This window comes from Cupressus sempervirens, chromosome 1 (assembly GCF_028749045.1).
Source record: "Cupressus sempervirens isolate cs-2001-9-10 chromosome 1, ASM2874904v1, whole genome shotgun sequence".
NCBI lineage: Eukaryota > Viridiplantae > Streptophyta > Pinopsida > Cupressales > Cupressaceae > Cupressus > Cupressus sempervirens.
The window spans coordinates 59193551-59216835 of record NC_143118.1 but is presented as its reverse complement, the minus strand read 5'-3'; the positions used below and the strand labels follow the sequence as shown (position 1 = coordinate 59216835).

General features: G+C 34.9%; 1 pseudogene; it reads left to right on the top strand.

Moving 5' to 3' along the window:
- Positions 1 to 1690: 1690 nt before the first annotated feature.
- On the top strand, positions 1691 to 3338 carry LOC149576148 (10-deacetyl baccatin III-10-O-acetyl transferase pseudogene; annotated as a pseudogene).
- Positions 3339 to 23285: the final 19947 nt, after the last annotated feature.

The following is a 23285-nucleotide window of genomic DNA, read 5'->3' as shown; positions in this document are numbered from 1 at the left end:
TTTTACTCATAAAAATATTTGTCCTCCTATCTTGGATTATGCTTTGCAATAGTACATGATTAATTTTTTTGAATGATTATTATGTTTTATATTTTATGACATTGATGAATATGGCACTCTTGAAGAGTTTTTGTCATCGACAAATTTTCATTAAATATGTGACCACCATTAGGAGGCTATGAAGAAAATTAGTGAAATCATAGAAGTAATGGTGGTTCCTTCCATGGTTGTACCTTTGGATCATTTTAAAGATACCTATAGGCTTACTTCTTTTCTCAAGATTGTTTATGTTCCACCCCTCCTCATCTAAGCTATTGTTAGATCACTCCTCAAGGTTAGCTCAAGTTTGTGGTGGATGGAATGTGATCTTCTAGTGTCAAAATGTGGAGTTCTAATTATTAGTTGTCCTCAGTTTCTTTTCCTATTTTCCTCTTTCCTTTTCTTCCTATCTACTTCTTGTGCCTTAGTGTTTCTTTAGTAAAATGCAAGTTCTATTATACTTATTCTAAGTATTAGATGCTATGATATTAGACTTAAGGATACTTGTTTTTTTGGTTCTACAAACTCAAAATGTTAAATACTTGATTTTAGGTTATTAGGTGGTAGGGTGACTTATTTTGAGCTTGTCATCTTGATTCTTTGAACAATATATTTCTTTATAAAAGTTCAGACATTTTTTTTTAAAGATTTAAAATATGAAATAAAGATTAAAACAATTCCCCCTTATTATAAAGATTCATTTCCCCCTTTTCTTTTTTTATGCTCACAAATAATACTGCAAAAAGTTGATAACATCATACTTATGTTTCATTCAATCATGCTATTTCTGAATTCTATTCTTTCATTTTGTTCATTTAAGTCCACTAGAATATTATAGATTTTTCTGAAGTAGTTCTAAACAATACAACCATTGGATATATTCATAAAACCATTGAATTTCTTTTGCCTTTCTATCGCAATGTAGTGATGACTATACTCTTTACTTTCTGAATACCATGTAATATAAATATATTGTTTCATTTATTGCCCTTCTTTCATTGTGTAGCTTTTTTGAATAATAAATAGTTCATGACTTTATTACCCATCTTATCTTAACTAGCTAGAAATTCAATTGTTGGATGAAGTTTGAACAAAAAAATATATCATATCTTTTCGGCTTTTTTTTCCCTCCTAATTTTTAAGAGTTTTTGATTTTCAATTTTTTAAGCTACCAATATAGCCAGATTTTTATGCAGTATATTGAGCCCTCTAGATTTTAAGTGTGACAATCAATTATGAATGTCAAAATTTGCATTTTGCTATATTTCTAGGGGTTTACCAACCCATTTGCACTAGGTTTTACAAAATAGCTCTTTTTCAAAATAGATTTCTTTGCCCGCAAAAAATGCAAGAATTGGCTGTTGAGGATCATGAATTATTTATTTTAACAATATAAAGAGATGCCATTTTAGTGAAGGAATAAAAAATGCAAAATCTAGAGTGGGTTGATAGTGTGATGTTTATAGTCACAATATAATTAGAAAACCCACTAAAAATATACAACATAGTTTGTTGAGCATACAACATAATTTTTTTTCGGTAGCAACAGTTATAAAGGGAATAATTTGGCTACTTATTGATTGGAGTAGTATATATAAGGGATCTCTACATGCTATTTTAATCTCACAATTTGAGTATCAGAAGAATAAGAATGGAGAAAGTTGGGGCAAGAGAGTGGAAGGTGAAGAGCTCTAAACCAGTCATGGTGGGCCCTTCTCTGCCTACACCCAAAACTATTCTCCCCCTCTCCTCTATTGATAACTTAGACATGTTAAGAAGACATATCTTTACTTCCTTATTAGTTTACAATGCTCATAATAGTATTTCTGTCGATCTTGCAAAAATTTTAGAGAGGATCTCTCCAAAGTGTTGGTGTATTATTTTCCCTTGGTTGGGAGGCTTAGAGGAAAATAAAATGGGGATTTTGAAGTGGATTACATAGGTGAGGGTGCTCTATTTGTGGAAGCAATGGCAGATAACACTCTTTCAGCCTTGGGAGATTTGGATGATGGCAACCCATCATTTCAACAACCCTTTTTTTCACTTCCACCTATTACTACTCCTATCGAGAACTTTCATCTTTGGGTTGTTTAGCTAATTCTTCACTTTTATTTTTTATTTGTAGAAAAGTGAAGGATTAATTTTATCTCCTTTAGAAAGTGTTTTATCTTTGGGGTTGGGTTTAGGGAGAAGGAATAGCTTAAACATCACACACTAAGCTTAATTCCTAGACCAAAGTGTTAAATATTCAAAGTTGACTTTTTTATTCCAAGCTTAATTCTTCCCTTTTTTATTCCAAGCTTAATTCTTCCCAGAGGAGAAGGGGGGTGGGGAGAAGGGTTATGTTTTTGCTTTCAAAAATGAGTTGGAAAGGTCATAGATGGAAGAGGAGTTTGAACAAAATGATAACACCACCAAGGTAAGGCAATCTTATTATTCATAGTTTTAGTATATTGAAACATTTGTTAATGAAAAGTGTTCTAATGGGATTTTGAAAAAAAATGATAACAATGTTACGATAAGTCAATTCTATTACTTACAATTTTCGTATATCAAAACATATGTTAATGATTGGTGAAGTTGAATGGTTCTTAACAAACCCACCAAGAATATTCTAATATTGCTAAGTGCAAGACTCTAAGATCAATGCCACTAACAAATTTGGTGGAATGGATACTCCTAAATCCTTGACTCTTACTATCCTATATTGAGTTGTATTACTCTCTTACATTGGGTTTTATTATCTTGAATTTTCTTTTCCAATTTCTATTTTCAAGCAACTTTTTGGATCTCTTAATTTCTAGTATTTTTTTAGTTATCATTTTCATTACATTTGATGGATTTGTAACTTATTTATTTTGATTTATACTAATGATTTAATATATGATTTTTTAACAAGATTTGTGCATTGTTTTGTTGTTATTTCTTGTATTTACTTCATATAGGTAACTCATTTTGCATGTGGTGGTTTTGTTGTGGGAGTGAGTTTCCACCATAGTATATGTGACAGATGAGGAGCGGGTCAATTTCTTAAAGGCCTTGCAAAAATTGCAAGGGGAGAGGTTAAGCCCTCTTTAGAACCAGTATGGAATAGAGAGCTATTGAAGCCAAAAGATCCTATAAACCTCCAATTTTATCACTTTGAAACCATTATGGAGAGTGTATATAGTCCACATCAACCTCTATTGAAAGAAGATTTGGTTCAAGCCTCTCTACTTATCAAAAATGATGTAATTAAATGTATCAAAAAATACTTTATGGAAGAAATTAAAGGGTTTAAGAAAGTTTCAGAGAAATGAAGATCATGGCTTAGATGTGAAACAAAGATGAATAGAAGAGAATGGTCTCATGCCATATAAAGTATGAAACCCCTGTGAGGCAAACAGGTTACTAATAAAGTATAGTAAGCCAAATGTCATAATGGGTTGACATGAAAAAAAGCATAAAACAAATAAGAGAATCAAAGATGATATCATGCTTTTACAATAGCCCAAAAGAGATAGGGCAAAGGACTCACTTAGTATTCATTGAATGGATGTATTTCTTGATAGATTCATAGCAAATGACTCTTAGTTTCTTTCTAGCAAAATTACTGTGATTTATTTATTTCTGTCATAACAGTTTATGGTACACCCAATTTCATAAAACTCGATGGAATAGTTGAAGTGTTTTAATTTTAGGATGTTCTGAACTCAATGTCTTCCTTTGGTCATTGTCTTAAAATGCAACTGCAATCTAGTTATAGATGGAGAAAAATGGAAATGAAGGGAGAAGATCAAGATATGATTAGAACATAGGAATCAGAGCAAGGATTTTTCAATTCAAAAACACATTGTTTAAAATTTAAAAAAACAATAAATAATAATGCAAACCAATCGCCATTTTGCATAACGATGCATCTCATCAGCATTGAGTAACATAACATGTATCGAGCACTTTAAAAACATAGAGAATGAAGGCATAAAATATCTAAGTAAACAAAAGGACAACACTCGAGGTTTAATATTTCCAAAAGCTTACCTGTTATATTGAAAATCTGTGATAGACCAATAGAAAGGTCTCTTAAATAAGACCCAAACAGAACTTCATGAAAACACTCATTCATCATGGCAACATAGTCCCAATAGAGGCAAAATGTGAAATGAAAAAGTTGAAAGAATAGGCCACATGTTTTATTAGGGTTCACATCAAATTTTTCATGACTCATAATAGGATGATTTCACTTCCTATCATAAAACTAACCTGTAAATCTACATTTTCACTGTGGATCTCTTTCTCTAGTCAAATAGCCCTGGTTCTTCAACTCTTGCACACGTGTTGAAGCTGAATAGAATACAATAAAATGGGTGGAATTTTTCCTTTTTACATATTAAGCTCATGTTGGTTGAAATTTCGACCAACACGGGCATAGATTTAAAAAAAGCCATATTTTCCCTTTCCATACCGACCAATTTAATAAATGGTCAAAAATTTTGGTCAAAAAATGACCTCAAATGTACTAGTGTCTTATTGTACTAAGATTTTATAATTTTGATTGTCTTTACTCATTCCGTGAAGTTTCATTTTGAGCAATGTTTAGATTTGCATTTTTGCCTAAGTGTCAAACAATGACAGGAAGCCTAGTTTGTAATTGAATATCTTGCACCTAGTAATGTTTCATGACTCACTGCTTTGGGAGTGTTTAGTATGAATATCAGAGAACCTATGTCTTAGATTTCAAGTTGTTTCAATATGTTTTGACTAGGTTTTGAGTTCCCCTAATTTGGTTGTTTACTTGTATTTAATTCCTAAATATCAAATTAAAATGGCTAGATAACCTATTTGATCAAATTAATTTAAGTCCTAGCACTTTAATTAAATGAAATTCACCCTTTTAGCTAAAATATACATGAAAAAGCAATTAAATATGTTTGATAAAATTAAATATCCTCTTCTTAAATTATTTAATTTAATTTTCAAATAATTGAGGAAATCCACTTATGAGGTCATACTTATTTTAATCAAATCAAATATTCTCTCTAAGTCTTCTATTTAGTTTAGATTTGGGAGCATTGAGTTAACTCAAATTAGCAAAAGAAATATGACCAATTAACTCCTCATTCATGTCAAAAGAAATTAGTTAACTCTTGCATTTTGGGAAACTTGCTATTCTAACTAAACTTTCTTCAAATCTTTGCCATCCATCTGGTTTGATCTTGATCATTGATTAATGTTGAGATTTTATAAAAGGAACCTTCTGCCTCTCATTTTAGTGGATGCAATTGATGAGTATCGAGTTGTTGTAGGTTTGAGCACTCATGTATTTTTCATTAAAGGCTCCATTTTTATCATTTGTTTTCTCATATAGATGACCTTGCATACATTTATAGTAATTTTCTTATCTCATTCTTAGAATAATCTCCATTTCATTTTAGATTAATTCATCTATTTTCATAGATAATCTCAAAAACATAGATAAATTGTCATACTTTCTTAGCTTAATCTTGCATTTGCATTCATTTAAATCCTTTGTTCTTAGTTGGTCTAGTTACTAAATTCTCAATTCTGAGAGCACATAGTAAAACCTCATCTAGATAGAAGGCAATAGGTTGTATTATGGAGACACTCAAGATGAACAACCTCATATTCATTCCTAGATGAACTTGACAAGTAATGACTATGTTGAAGTGTATAGTTGAATTAGAGGCCCATATTTAATGCATATACTTGGGAGCTCACATTTTCCTTCTAATTCCATTCTCCTCATAGTATTTTAAAAATTATAGTGAGGTGAACTCACCTCCCCAATCTGATCTCAAGCACTTCAATGCTCTACCAATTTTTCTTTCTACCTTTTCCTTGTACACTTTGAGCATGTATAAGGCTTCTGACTTTTCGTTCAAATAAATAGTCCATATCATTCTAGAAAAATCATCCATAAATGACATAAAGTATTTTTCACCATATACACTCTTTGTCTTCATAGGACCACACATGTCAATATGAACTAGATCTAGTACCATGTTCTAAAGAGAGTGACTTGCTAGAAAAGCTTGAACTCTCCAACTTTCTTAGTTGACAATATTTACTCATAACATTGTCAAGTTTAGAACTAGGTGGTAAACCCCTTACATAGTTCTTCCTTCATAATATTATAATGCTTTCAAATTTGACATGATAGCACCTTTTTTTCTATAACTAACTATTATCATTTCTAGCTACCATACAAGTGTTTCCAAAAAATTGAGGTAGAAAAGGTTACCTCTAATTTGTTCTGTTGAAATCAAACTTATAGTCTTTGTCCATTAGTTGATCCACACTCAATAGGTTGTATTTCAATCCTTCCACTAAATACACACTTCACATGTAGTAGATTCATTTAGGTCTATTGTACCCTTTTCTATCACCATTCATGGTGAGTTGTTAACGAACTTCACCACTCCTCCATCGTAGGCCTCAACCTAATGAAAATTTCTTTTATTTCCTAACATGTGGTGTGATCAATCACTATCTATTATCTAGTTCTTATGGATATTGGTAGTTGTAATCAGGGTTCTATCCAACATTCTTTCTATAATGGTAATGAAGGATACTTCATCCTCATCATCTTCCTTTTCGTTGGTTGACTCTTTATCAGTCACACCTTCTTCAATGATGTAACATCACTTCTATTTTTCCTTTGAAAACTTCTTGCTAGAACCTTTCCAATTTTTATTTTCTCTCTAGTCAATGGTTTACTTTTTTATGGGATTTGGACATCTAGCAACATAATGTCCTCCCTTTTTGTAGTTGAATCCTTTGAAAGGAAGCTTACCCTTGTACTTCCATTTTCCTCTGACCATTCATTTTGCAAATACAGCATCAAGCTCTTCTTATATGCTTCTTTAACATACAAGATTTCTAGCTTCTTTCTATGTCTACACATACTTGGTTCTCATTTTTCCCATAGTGTTTTAGTTGGTGTAGCTAGGGTTTTGAATGAAATTTTAACCCTTGGTGGTTAATTCTAAGTTCAAATGTAGTGAACTTTCCTATTAATGCATCAAGTGACACCTCCATCTTGTCTATTGTTCTTGACTCTTGAATGGTTGACACTTTTTTGGCATACTTGGGTAGTAGGGTTATCAATATCTTTCTTACGCACCCATCTTCTAATATTATACTATTTCATGCTTTGATGGATAGAATGATGTCCTTTAGTCTCTCTCCTTATGCTTTAATCTCTTCACCCTCTTGCATTATCATGTTGTAAAACTTTCCTCTTAGGCTCTAAACTTTATCCGTCATGACATGTTTTTCTTCACCATGGATGATTTTCAACTTCTCCCACATTTCATTGGTTTTCTCTAGTTCCTCCACATCTTTATATTTGGAGACTATCAGGGTTCTTCCTAAAGAATCCATTCCAGTCTTTGTTGGAAATAATCAAGAATAGCTAAGTTACTGAGAGGGGAGGGGTGAATTAGCAACTTTAAAAAATTTAAATCAATTCAGCACTAAAAGCATTAACCATTTATTTATTTTATTTACTGTATGCATGAAAAGATAAACATTCATAACACATGAACACAATGATTTGGTGACCCAAAAACCTTCCAATTAGAAAGTAAAACTAGGGTGGGGATGATGCCCAAAAAACTTCAATACTGCAGCATAAAGTTGGCCTATTAAGGCTTACAATGATCACTTCTAGTGATCTACCTTGTTAGGAGCAATTAGGATTGCTAGATCCACCTTGTTAGAGGATTTGTAAACATACAGTAAAGTATGCACTCTGTTAGGAGATTTACAAAAAGATTGTTAAGTCTACCCTGTAAATGGATTTATAAGTTGATTCACCTATTAGGATGAAGCAGTGGATCTGCTTACAACTATTTGTTGATAAGATCCCTTTTTGCATTGATTACTTGATGTGATAGATATAACTTTTCTGCTCCTATGTTGGCCTTGTTGTATTCCTTTTACTCTGCTACTGATTCACTTTCACTATTCTCAAAATATAGCAATACATTCTTCACATGTGAAAATCACTCTCTTTTTATTTTTCATATCCATACTACTACAAATGATATAATACATTACATATATACCATTCCAATATTTATGATTACAAGGTTGGCCAAAACTAAGTGAACAAAATATTACAGAATTGGCCAGATAGTAGAAAACTTGAGTTCCTCAAGCTGACTTGGTGACCTTCTGATACATGGCATCCACTATGTTACTTGGCATCATCATGCACTCGGTAGGAGTAGAGGCTCAGTTCATACTATCCACACAGCATTGCTTAGAACTCGGTAACCATTGGTGACTCAGTAAATATAGTGTCACTCAGTAGAAATGAACTTCTTCGTTTACCTTTCTTTACTCGATAAACACCGAGTCCTTTGTTTACCCTTTTTCACTCGGTAAACATTGCATCCTTCATTTACCTTTTCACTAGCTAAACACTGAATCCTTCGTTTACCTTTTTCACTTGGTAAACACTGCTGAACTTCTCATTCACTCGGTATCCTCTGGAATGCTCAGTGAGAACTGTTTACCTACTGAACTTACAAGGTAACCATTGAATGCTCGATATACACTGTAGACTAAGTGATGAGCTAGATAAGCATTCAGAATTGAATAAGTGTTTGCACTAATGACAAATATATCATAATTCCAATAATCTCCCCCTTTGGCATTAGTGACAAAAACACTTATGAGCCAAAACTTATGTGCAAAATTTGACATACTAATTTACACATAGCTTCACACATAGCTTCTTTATTTACATATATCTCCCCCATACAATATGTACAGAGTATTTACAAATATCTCTATCTCTTCTCTATCTCCCCCTTTTTGACAACAATGCCAAATTCAACAATATATATTTACACAGAGACACCAAAATGGGAGATAAATTTAGAGTGTACCTTTAGAATAAGAGCCAAAGTCTTATCCCAATTCTCTTGAAAAAATTTGTAGGTGGAGAGTGCTATTTGAACTTCAGCTGAAGATTCAATCATATGATCTACAATTGAGAAATTTTTGTCATGGATCAATGCTTTGGAGTAGGCAATGTGTTTTTGCATTGTGTCCATGATAGGAAGGATCATATTCTAAATGTCAATCAAGGTAGACCTGATCCTTACTTCCTCTCTCAACAATTCTGCCTACTTTTTTGTAAAAAATTTAATTCTAAGATGATGGGATGAACTTGAATTGGGGTCAAGTTGTAGCATTTGGGCACTGACCTTCATATCCTCATCAATTTTATTCAATTTTTCTTTGATCTCCTTGGTGTACTCGGTAACATCACAAAGTTTGGCAAAAAGTGAAGTTACATTATTAAAGGAATTTTCAAGATTGGCCAAAATTGTGGAAAATTCTACCTATTTTATTGCAATATGTTGAGCAATGTGCTCAAGCACCTTATTATCAAGTTTCCTTTCAGCCTTTTCAATCATTTTTTCTTGACTAGAGGTGTCCTCATTGAATTTATTTACAGCCTCTTCCAGTTGTAACAAAATGTGTTGAGATGAATCAATATCAACACCTATAGCCTCTATAATAATGTTCTTAGCACTTTCAATTATGTTATACTCTTTATCTCTCTCATTCCTTAGTTGCTTTTGCCTTGCCTTCTTCTCTAATAGCTAACTGACCAGTCTCATTTCATCAACTGATGCAATATCTGGATCTATCTTTGGAATGACAATGTCCTTATCCAAATCTATGTCCTCATCCATTGCCTTGCTAGTAAGCATGAATTTCTTTGATTTTTCTGTAGTGCTTACATCTTTTCCTTTAGAAATAGAAATAATGGTTGATGAGGTTGGACCAGCTGACAAAACTAGAATAGGACCAACTAAAGGAAGGCTGAGAGAAGTGCTAACTGTATCAAAAATTGATGTTTCTCCCAAAACTAATGTACATGCTAGAATATTTATAATGGGAGGACTAACTAGTCCAAAAATTGGTGCTAATGTAGCTGAAAAAATTGTAGTACAAATGGGTACACTTACTATACATACTATAGTAGAGGTTAATACACTTGATGTACTTACTACTATAGAGACTATTGAGGAGGATGACTCGGTAGCTAATGATGAGGGCTACACCTCGGTAGATGAAGTGGTAGACACTTCCATTGATGATACCAGGAGCTGTAATGTGGCACGTGCAGATGATAAATCTGATGTAGATGCTATTAAACCTGTTGAAGCTGACTCCAACCTTGATGATGTGACAATTTTAGGTGGAGAGTGAGGAAGGGATGCAATAACTGCTACTACAATTTTCACTGGATCATCCTCCTCCTTATCTTCATCTTCAGCTTCTTCCTCCATTTCTTCCTCCTCCTTGTCTTCTTCCATTAATGCATGCAGCTCTCCTGGTGAGACTGTGATGGATGGAGTGCCATTAATATCATCACTATCACTGTTGTTATCATCCTTGATTTCTACTAGGTCTTCACTGGGCTTATGTAGATGATAGATGTTTTTCCACATGTTTGTTGCATCATTTACAACATGCTCAATGTCTTTGATTAAAATCAAATAGATGTGAAATCTGATCATCATTTTACCTTCATGGTTTTTCATTACAGCCTTTATTTCTGCTCCAGAAAGACTCGGTAGAAGATTCTTCAGAGATTGCTCATATATGTCTTTTACCATTTGGGTGGCTGACTCCCATCTCGGTTGCAATCTCTCCAGTAGTTCTTTGGATATTTGAGAGGCAAGCTGGTCCAAGGAGTATTTCCATTTACCTATCTTATTGAGTACTAGTTCCCCAATCTACATTTTCTTAGCATCTGTTCTTGTTTCAAATTTCAATGCCTTAAAATTTATGATGCCAGCTCCTTCTTCCAATTGTTTGAGCCTTTCCTCAAATGTGAGTGGAGGCCTAACCAGTATAGGTTCCTGCTTGCTTTGTCTGGTTCTTCTGGTGAATAATGTAGTAGGCTTCTTCTTAAGTTTGGTAATGATTGCCTCACCTTTCTTCTTTGAAGGTTCTTCTTTAGATTCTTGTTCTTCTTTTTCTTCTTCTCCTCCTTCTTCTTCATCATCTTCTTCATCCTTTCCTTTTCCTTCTATTAGCATGAGAGGACCAGTTGCAGTTTTCAATTTGGCTATCTTCCTCTTGCCCTTGGTGATAGCCTGAGGAAGCTTGATCTCAAGTTCAATTCTAGCCTTTGCTTCATCATAAGTTCCAAAGGCAAGGATGTTAGGAATAGCTGGTTCATTCACCAGTGCCTCAATGATGTCTCTTGCTTCATCAATATTTAATTCATAAGGCAATGGTTTTACCCATGCCACTCAGGGTATGACTGCCTATATGTACACTTTATCACAATCAACCATGAAACATATATCGTCTTTATAATCCTCAACAAGCTTAGGAGGAATTTTGAACCTGTTACTCATCCTTTCCTTAAAGTCTTCAAAATAGCTATCCATGACATTGTCAAAATTTTCACCCATTTCTGCTATAAACTCATTAATCTGATATAGAATTGGAACATCTTTTCTCCACACTATAGATCCTTTGGATAGGAAAAAATTTTGTACATAAAAGAACAAGAAAATTAACAATGAGCCAAATTTACAAGGGTTATTCTTTGAAGTCCTAATACTTTCCATATTCTTATTTAACTATTTCAACAGTAAGTCTGCCAAGTCATATTCCAAATTTTTCTTTACTATCTTCAATGTTAAATCCACAACCTCACATGGTACACTATTCAATCTGATGGAACTGTATAGTTTATATGCAATTACATAAATGCTAAGCCTAAGTTCTATGTTAGATAGATTTTTAAGCTTTAGTCCTCCTCCATCCCATTCTACTAGGGTTTTCTTCTACAACTCATCTCGACCTAGGTTTTTGGTGGTTTTGGCTTTGTTGAGCATAGGCAAACTCGTGATTTTATGAATCATCTTCTTGATTATCAATACGGGTTGCTCCAACCACAACTGACCATTGTGTATATAGCTTAGAACATATCTCACCCATTTAATTTGGAAATTCCTTGGTAGGTTCAAAATGTGGGTCAAACCTTTTTCTTCTAAGTGCTTATGCTCAAGTTTAAGGGCTCCATCAACACATAATTGTCCTAGGACATTGTCCATATCTAATGTACCAATTTCTTCAATAGTGCATTTGAAATGAGCATGAATATCATTAATAAGAAGTACCTTAGGTGGAATTTTTGATTGAGCTCTGTGTGGGTCAAGTGATTCAGCAATTGCGAGTACTAGTTTGAATTTTGGGGCTTTCCATTTGACTCCTTTCACAAGCATTTCAGAACCCCTCTTCCCATTGCTACTGCTGGTGCTTGTAGATGCCATTGCTACTCGATGGATGATAAATTCTTCAAACAAATTCTCCACAAGAAATTCACTTCAAATTGCTTGGAATCGTTGGCGTGCAACTGGAAATCTCTTAGCTCTAAGTATTCTAAAGTCATGGTGAAAAATGAAATCAAATTCTGCCCTTTTGATTGAAATACTGTCATTAATGCTTAGTACAAAGGTGGCTGAGATGACATAGTGCTTGCTAGTTTGTCATTGATTTACTTGGTAAAACCTTGCAACTTGGTGGTCAAACAAAATCTTTGATACTCCCTGAAATGTCCCTTTTCTGATTTTACATGATATTTCCAACCTTTAATCAGATCTTTAAGATCAAACAACTAATATCACAAAGATCCTCCAAATTTCTCAAGAAACCCCAAATCGGGTATGCCAGAAATTGTGCCAAAAGCTTCACAGCTTCACCAATTACTAATAAATCTGAAAATGGAAATTTTTACAGAACTTTCAGCAGCATAACAGCCTACAAATTGACATTTCCAGATCCGTATAGCCTTTACACAACAGCTCAAAAATGTAGGACCAAAACTATGCTCATCGGGCTCCCGAAATAGCACAAAATATGCCCGGAAACACCACAAGAACACTAATAATCTATCTCAAAAGTTTAATCACATCCCAATATATATATTCAGATCTATTTTAATAGCTTAAAGTCTAAAATACAGCAGCAACCAAAACTGATATGAAATACTCAACCGGAAACACCAAACTCTTACAAAAATACACCCGGAAACTCACAAATCTGCACTGTTCAGCACAAAGGCAAACTCTGTATGAGCATGCACATGGAATGGCTTCAAACTCCCGTCCTTAGCCTTCCTAGAAACCTGCAAACTCCCGTTCTTGGGTCTCCCTGGAAACCTGCAAACTCCCGTTCTTGGGTCTCCTTCTCCACAGGTTTGGCAGCCTCTGAAGAATAACAAAGAATGAGCGAAAATCAAGTCTGGAATCCCCCCAAAATGCCTCCAAACCTCTTTAAAAAGGGCATAACTGTAACTCACGTCCAAGAGAGGTTAATGAAACATATTTTAATAATAATTATCATTTATTAGTCCAACGGTTTCCAAAGATTAACTCCCTTTTTCCGAAACTTCACTTTCTTGGGCCTGCCTGCCTTAGCAAAGATTTTCTTTTTTTTAAATTATTTGAAAAGGGGACATGACAAGTCCTCCCCTCCCAATCATTGCTTGTCCTCAAGCAATGGCTGAACAATAAACCAATCAATCCACCTGGATCCCAAATGTAGTCATGAACTATACTACTACCAATTAACATAGGCTCCTGCAATATCCTTTGCAATATGACCAAGAGGAATCCATAATCAAATTGACAATTATAGCTCAACCAAACTCCGAAATCACCACTACCACAAACAAAAACCCATGAGGCACAAACTCTTAGAACATCAGAACCCAAGTAAAGTGGACAAATCAAACTACCAACACAGTAAATACCATCAATGCATCCCACTGGCCTATATGGAATGTACAATCCAACTCTGAAACAATGGTGAACCCTCTTGAATGAAACTGTACCAAGTATGGAGAATCCACACACTGTACAACTCCTGCAGTCAACACAACTCTGCAAATCATCGGCCACTATCTCATAACCATAACTCCCATACACTGCTGATGGTGAAAAGACATTACAAGATAAAGAGTAAGAAATGGAATCCAAACCAAATTTGTCTACCATCAACTCCTCAGCACAAGGATCAAATGCTAACTGATGTACATACCCTGCAATATAATGTTGATAAAAAAAACCAACCTCAGTCAACAGCTCACCATGAAGAAGTGATACAACCCACTGTGACTGATCACCAGCTAAGTCAAGAGATGTCATAGCCAAAGGAGTAGAATCAATAACAACACCTGCTGAAGCATCACTCTGAAACTCCTGCTCTAAGTCATGTATTATCAAGCTGTCAACTGTAGAACCTATCGCCATGTCATGCCCATCACAACTCTCATCTTGAGGCATCAAATTGTCCCATAACTGATGATAAGCACTAGGAACCAAAGTACATCTCTGTATCATCATCTCATCAACATGGTCATCAAAGGTAGATAGATGAGCATACCTCACAGTGTAATGCCGATAGAATGCACCAATCTCAGTCAGTGGCTCAGACTGCAATCCAGATGTAACTAACTGCAATCGATCATTAACCAAATTGGAACTGACTACTACCTCTGAAGACATTGCGAAGGGAGTAGTATTACTAGTAGGAACCATGCCAACTATCAGCTCACCAATGTCACACATGGTCTTTGATACAACATCTCTAGTCTTCGTGCCATTAGTACTAGAGGTCACCACCATGTCAGGCATACAACAATCTGCTACAACACCCAACTCAATTGAACCTAACTCTAGTGGGAATGAACCTGATATTCCAATGTTAGTATCAAGAATGGATGCATCCCCATCTCCACTGTCTCTGACAATCTCGGCCATGGACATCCTCGGATCACCAAACACCACTGCTTGTGACTGTATAGAATCAGGTGAAGACTGTAGTCGCTCTAACTCCATGGTCACCTTAGCCAAATGAAACTATGACTCCTTGAAAGCCAACTGTGTACTCTCAAGAATCTCAGAAGTCACCACAAGCTGCTCAGTAATCTCACTCACCTCATCTTCCTTGGCCAACAATGCATCATATGTTGTACTGCCCCACTTCATAAGATAATCTCTGTCGGCTACCAACTGCATATAATCCTATCTCAGAATCTGGATAGCCTCCCATAAAGAGTGGAACTCTGTCAAGGAAAGATAACTGCCTCCCTGCTCATCACTAGTAGGAGAACCCCATCCATAAACTGCTAACAACTGACGAGCAGCATCGAAATGCTGGCAAGTGATAGCAATGTCTTGGTCACTAACTCTCAACTGATTAGACACATGATGGCACTGGCTTGACTGTCTCCTACAAACCTCCTCTGATGCACTGTCTAAAGGAGTATCCTCAAAGTTACTAGTCTCTAGAGTATTACCATCCATATCCTGTGAATCAAATCTAAAACTCATATCAACATACAGAGTATCAAAAACATTAGCATTTCTGTCCAACTCCTCTATACCCAAGGAAACTAAGTCTTCAAAATTGCCCATTGCATCCTTCTGGATGTCATCAATGCCAATATGATCCTGGGACTCATCTATACACACTGCCAAATATGAAATATCATCAACACATTCCAACAAGTATGGCCGACTGGATATATGAACAAGGCCCAACATTGGTGTATAAAAACTAATACCAACATCAGACAAGATACTGGCACAAGAAAAGACAACACCATGTAATCTGCTAATCAAATCCATGATAGCACCCAAACAAACACTGCTACCAAAAAGTGTTAAAGATATCCAGTCAACTGAATCCCAAATGCCAATATAACAATCTCGAGTCCATATCCATAAACTAGAATCAACTGGTAACTCAAGAAAACTCCTCACCTGAGTAATATGACCAATACCAACTAACTCCACATACCTGTCATGATGAGATAATGAAGTCACAATACTATCTTGGTTCACCTTCAGCTGGCTGGACAAATCATGTGAAGTACTACCAGCCTCAACCTCATGTGATGAAGCATCTAACTGTGCCTGGTACTCTTTCTCAGCAAAGTCATGAATGCTCAATGTCTGCTCATCTCTACCAGGTATCTCACCATCCTGCACAACAACATCCTCATAATCATCATCTGAACCCACTACACTGTTGTCACTGCCTGTTGTAACTATACCATCCTGAATACCTGTGGCATCACCCTTTGACAACCTGTAAACAATTGTCTCAATTTGAGTATCAAGTTGACCGTTACTATCAATCTGTGTAATATCCTTTCCCACCACCTCCTGTGGCAGAGTAGAATCTGAGACCTCTACCTGGCTATCAGCTAGTTTCTCAAACTCCTCATGCAAGTTCTTGGAAATTGTGTCATCTGTCCTGTGAGAAAATCTGCCAAATAGAAATCCAGTCAACTTATCCACCTTAGCTGGGTCAGATAACATGTCATTTATACGGTGGTGCTCAACCAACTGTTTAGACATGTCATGGCTTATTTTCATAAGTTTATCTCGAATGTCTAAATAACCATCCTTTCTATTATTTTGACTCTGGCTATCAATTGTCCAAGATTGTTCCCTCTGAGACTCTGTACTATACCTGTCCATTCTGGATAAAGTAGAGTGTAACCCCAATAGGATATAACTTCTTCAAACACCAAGAATTAACATGCAAATGATTAGAAGTAGCATGCAACCATAGATTTGGACATGCAACTGATTAGAAGCAACATGCAACCACCAAATTATGACATGCAAGATCTGGGTAGTTGTCAAAACTGAAATGCAAACTTCTACAACCACCAAATTCACCAAGAACTAACATTCAAATGATTATAAGTAGCATGAAACTATAGATTTGGACATGCAACTGATTAGAAGCATGCAACCACCAAATTATGACATGCAAGATCTGGGTAGTTGTCAAAACTGATATGCAAGATCTGGGTACTTGTCAAAACTGAAATGCAAACTTCTACAACCACCAAATTCACCAAGAACTAACATGAAAATGATTAGAAGTAGCATGCAACCATAAATTTTGACATGCAACTGATTAGAAGCAACATGCAATCATAAATTATGACATGCAAGATTTGGGTAGTTCTCAAAACTGAAATGCAAGATCTGGGTAGTTGTCAAAACTGACCTGCAACTTCTACAAACCCTCAGGCTGGCAAGATCATGGCTCTGATACCACTGAAATGTCCCTTTTCTGATTTTACATGATATTTCCAACCTTTAATCAGATCTTTAAGATCAAACAACTAATATCACAAAGATCCTCCAAATTTCTCAAGAAACCCCAAATCGGGTATGCCAGAAATTGTGCCAAAAGCTTCACAGCTTCACCAATTACTAATAAATCTGAAAATGGAAATTTTTACAGAACTTTCAGCAGCATAACAGCCTACAAATTGACATTTCCAGATCCGTATAGCCTTTACACAACAGCTCAAAAATGTAGGACCAAAACTATGCTCATCGGGCTCCCGAAATAGCACAAAATATGCCCGGAAACACCACAAGAACACTAATAATCTATCTCAGAAGTTTAATCACGTCCCAATATATATATTCAGATCTATTTTAATAGCTTAAAGTCTAAAATACAGCAGCAACCAAAACTGATATGAAATACTCAACCGGAAACACCAAACTCTTACAAAAATACACCCGGAAACTCACAAATCTGCACTGTTCAGCACAAAGGCAAACTCTGTATGAGCATGCACATGGAATGGCTTCAAACTCCCATCCTTAGCCTTCCTAGAAACCTGCAAACTCCCGTTCTTGGGTCTCCCTGGAAACCTGCAAACTCCCGTTCTTGGGTCTCCTTCTCCACAGGTTTGGCAGCCTCTGAAGAATAACAAAGAATGAGCGAAAATCAAGTCTGGAATCCCCCCAAAATGCCTCCAAACCTCTTTAAAAAGGGCATAACTGTAACTCACGTCCAAGAGAGGTTAATGAAACATATTTTAATAATAATTATCATTTATTAGTCCAACGGTTTCCAAAGATTAACTCCCTTTTTCCGAAACTTCACTTTCTTGGGCCTGCCTGCCTTAGCAAAGATTTTCTTTTTTTTAAATTATTTGAAAAGGGGACATGACACTCCTGACCTAGCTTGGTAAGGTCTTTAGCCAACCTTTCTTGGTAGATGTAACATAGTGAATGATAACTTTTCTTTGATCCTTATATCTAAAATACTGATTTGATCATTCATTTGTCTTGCAAGTTCCTTCCTTCTCTTTAGAGATTGAGAAAGATGCTCCTTTGCTTCTTTGAGTTGAGCCATGGCCAATTCCAGATCTATCTTTTCATTTTCAATAGCTTTGTCAAGTCTAAATATCTCCATTGTCCTTGATCTTTGCTCAAGCTATCAAACTTTATCTTGAGAACCACAAAGCTCTGATACCAATTGTTGGAAATAATCAAGACTAGCTTTAAAAACTTTAAATCAATTCAGTACTAAAATCATTAACCATATATTTATTTAATTTACTTTAAAGACTAATTACTAAGAGTGGAGGGGTGAATCAGTAACTTTAAAAACTTTAAATCAATTCAGCACTAAAAGAATTAACCATTTATTTATTTAATTTACTATATGCATGAAAAGATAAACATTCATAACACATGAACACAATGATTTAGTGACCCAGAAACCTTCCAATTAGAAAGTAAAATTGGGGTGGGGATGATGCCCACAAAACTTCAATATTGCAGCATAAAGTTGGCATGTTAAGGCTTATAATGATCACTTTTGGTGATCTTCCCTGTTAGGAGAAATTAGGACTGCTAGATCCACCTTATTAGAGTATTTACAAACATACAGTAAAGTATGCACTCTGTTAGGAGATTTACAAAAAGACTGTTAAGTCTACCCTATAAAAGGATTTATAAGATGATTCACCTGTTAGGATGAAGCAGTGGATCTTCTTACAACTATTTGCTAATAAGATCCCTTTTTGCATTGATCACCTGATGTGATAGATATAAATTTTCTACTCCTATGTTGACCTTGATGTATTCCTTTTACTCTGCTGCTAATTCGCTTTCACTATTCTCAAAATATAGCAATACCTTCTTCACATGCGAAAATCACTCTCTTTTTATTTTTCATATCCATACTACTGCAAATGATATCATACATTACATATATACCATTCCAATATTTACAATTGCAAGGTCGGCCAAAACTAAGTGAACAAAATATTACAGAGTCGGCCAGATAGTAAAAAACATGGGTTCTTCAAGCTAACTTGGTGACCTTCTAACACACGACATCCACTACGTTACTCAGCATCATCATGCACTCGGTAGGAGTAAAGGCTCGATTCATACTAGCCACACAACATTTCTTGGAACTCGGTAACCATTGGTGACTCGGTAGATATAGTGTCACTTAGTAGAAACTAACTTCTTCATTTACCTTGCTTTACTCGATAAATACTAAGTCCTTCATTTACCTTTTTCACTCGGTAAACACTACTGAACTTCTCATTCACTCAGTATCCTCTGGAATGCTCGGTGAGAATTCTTTACCTGCTAAACTTACAAGGTAACCACTGAATGCTTGGTATACACTATAGACTAAGTGATGAGCTAGATAAGCATTCAGAATTGAATAATGTTTTCACTAATGACAAATATATCATAATTCCAATAGTCTTGTGTATCTCCTTCTCCTTCAACTTGTCAACTCTAAGTTGGCCAACTAGTTCGACATATTTTACCTCTACATTGTCCTAGTAAGTATCTCCAAGAGTCTTCATATGCAAACACATATTTCTACACTATGAGCTATAGTTCTCCCTAGAGAACTTAAGTGCATCTATTTTAAACATCTTGATCATTTCCTCAAGCCGTTAAACTCTCATCTCCTAGGGACCTAGGATTTGATACCAATTGTTGGTCCCAACCATAGGTTGGTATAATAAGAGGTCGAGGGAGGGGGGTGAATCAATATAATCACTACATTCAACATTTTACTTCAAATCACATTATTCACTTATCTTTAAGTTAGTGTAGGATATAGCTCAATCGGTCAAGGTTAGGAAAAAATACATCACATGAAAATAGCAACACATAACACATTATTTATCTCATGGAAACCTAAGTAGGGTAAAAACCACGTTGTATGATTTTATCCTCACAAACTTGCAATCTTTTGAAGCATGCCCACTCAAGACCTTAGCCATGTTAGAATATTACAACACTATGAAGTTCCAGCCTATTAGCGGATTTACATGAGACCTATTAATATCTTTCCCTATTAGGAGAATCTTGGTTAAAGGATTTTGAAACACAAGCTAATGTGTCACCCTAATAAGGGATTTTTACAAAGAACCTATTAGGGTTCACCCTTGATGGGATTTTTTTTTGTAAAGTTAAGTAAACAACAAAAAATTGATCTAAAAAATTTTCTAATAAATTGAACTTGATGAAGATCATTTCTTAGCTATCTTTGACCAGTCTGCAACTCTACTCTGCCATCTCTTAACTCTATAACTTCATCCTTTAATCACTGGTGTGCTTCTATTTCTCTAATTTTAAACACAAAAGTGCTTGCATTGATCAAGAACACTCTCCTTTTCTTAGCACAATCACTCCTTGAAGATGATATCTTTGATCACTCTTCTTTACTCTTTGAGATTTTACCTTAGCTCAACTCTCTTGGCTCTTTAGCTAGTCACTTGGTAATCTACCCCTTCATCTTTCCATTTTATCTCCTTTTATATTGATATCTTAGCTTTACTTAGAAGTGTCAGACTATGAATTCAAATTTTGAATTCTCACCCATACTACTAGCATGGTTTCCCATTGGAGTAGTGTACCATTCTTATCAAATGCATTGTGTTCATATGAGAGTCACGAGTCTCATTTGTGCTTGATGATTTTCTCTCAACTAAGAAGAATTCAAATTCAAACTCTTCCAATTTTTCCTTGATATATTCCCCCATTACCATTAAATGAGATGTTGAGTGTGTTGGGACTCAAAAATGCATCACTGATTTTGCATACCATCCTAAAAATTGAGCCCTATAAGTGCATTTAATGCATGTGTACGTAACAACTCTTTCGAGCCCAAAGAGTTGTTTTATGTTTCTAAAACTTTGCAATCAGTATATCCATGTGTCCCATGATGATAAATTTCCATTTTGAGTCATTCCATGAAGTTTCATTTTGAGCAATTTTCAGATCTGCATGTTTGCCTAAGTATCAAATAGTGACAGGAAGCCTAGTTTACAATTGAATATCTTGCATCCAGTAATGTTTGATGACTTTCCACTTTTACTAGAGAACCTTTGTTTCAGATTTTGAGTCATTTTGATGTGTTTTGACTAGCTTTTTGAGTTCCCCAAACTTGGTTATTTATTATTGTCATGCTAATGTAAATTATTTAGAATTTTGGGAGGCCCTATTTGACTACTTATAACTTTGACCCGGTTGACCAAAATGAGAAATTTCCTTTTGAATTGTATTTTAGAGGCCAGAAACTTGTTATTTTCTAGATTTGAGCCAATGACATATGTGTTTGATCAATTTTCAAATGCAATTTGTAAAGTTTTATTGGTGTCACAAAATGCAGATTGATTAGTAGCTTTGTTCAAGATGTCATAACTCTGAATATGTGATTGTCTAAACCAAATGGATTGTACCATTATTTTCTACTCTAAAAATTCTTTAAGTGTGTCAATTTGTAAGTCTTGAAAAATCCATCTGCACACTTTCCCAAGTACATTCCATTTGCAAAAATCACTTTTCTACGAGTGTTTCCAATTCTATAAATCTAAGTACCCTAATAGCTCCTTTTTCCACTAATGATAAAAAAACTTAATTTTTTTGTGAAAACATTTAAATTATTTGATAGGGTTTTTTTTATATTGTTTCTATTTATAGTTTAACCCTAGCAAATTTTCATGGTCTCCATCATTTTTTATCACTAACCCTAGGCCATATAAGTGAGCAGGTTTTTATTTTTCAAGCACATTGTTTCTCATGATGTTACAATGGAGGGTTAGAAAAATATCATAAACAAGGGTTGTAGCCTTTCTCAATATCATGATTGTTTTTGTGTCATGTTATCATAGATAAAATTTTGAGGTTCCCCAATCATACGATATCCTTTGTATCGTATGATCATATAACATTTTGAGTGACTTGCATTATTGTCTTCTCTAATGTTACAATGAAAGGTTTATCATGGTGTCATGAGCAGTAAAAGGGCCAGCTATGATCTTGTGACAAGTTCTTTTTTCATAGGATCATAAAGGAATAAAGAAGACGTTGTGATGACATGATGCGGTGCTATCATAAGATTGTAAAGGTGATAAAGGAAAACAAAGAGATGAGTTGTCAAACAAGTGTCTACTTCTTGATTAGAAAAAGAAAATGTACAAGTGCTAGGTGTGTATGATGTTAAAGCTAATGGGACCAAAAAAGGTTTTATAATGTAAATGGAATGGAAAATGATGGTCTCTAATGTCTCAAGGTTATGAAGAGGGATTTTTGATCTTACAATTAGGACATGATCGTAAAATTGTACAAGAAAAATGATAAGCCATTGATGATACGATATAAAGGTTTCAAGGTTTTCCTATCATCGTAAAAGAAAATAGGATCCCATGTGATGTTATGAAAGGGTGAGCTTAACTATGATTGTATGATCATAGGGTAAATGAAAGTGAACCACAATGCTATGAAGCCGCTTGTCATGTGATCATGGAAGGACATAAAGTTGATGTCGATGCTATGACAAACAAGATGTTGTAAGATCATAAGGGTTTTTCCTTTGTGTTCGACTGGTCAACAAGAGTTTGTCAAAGTGCATTCGTAAGATCGAAAAGCTAGTGTAGCAATAAAGTGATGTTACAAAAGGTCTCTTCAAATATCCTTTTCATAATATTGTAGGATCTTATTTAGATAGAAACATAATGATAGGAAATGAAAAATGAGCTTCTCAACCTATAAGATTTGAATGCAATATGAAAAGTGCATAGTTGGATATTAATGGTGACACCCATGACGTTGATAGAATAGATTGATATCGTACTTCAAGCATGTTGAAATCAATGCAAGATAAATGGTAGTCTACGCATATCAACTTATAGAGATTTCCTCTTCTCATAATCATAGTTCACCATTTGCAAAGAAACAAAATTTGAGCATTTCCTATGGTTTTTGAGCATTCTGAATTGTTGTTTCCAAAGATTATTAAGAACAGGGCAGTAACCTTTTTAGGTATTTTATCTAAATATTCTCAAAATGTCTAACCAGGAAGTAGAGGAGATTCAAGCTTTAGATATGGCAGTT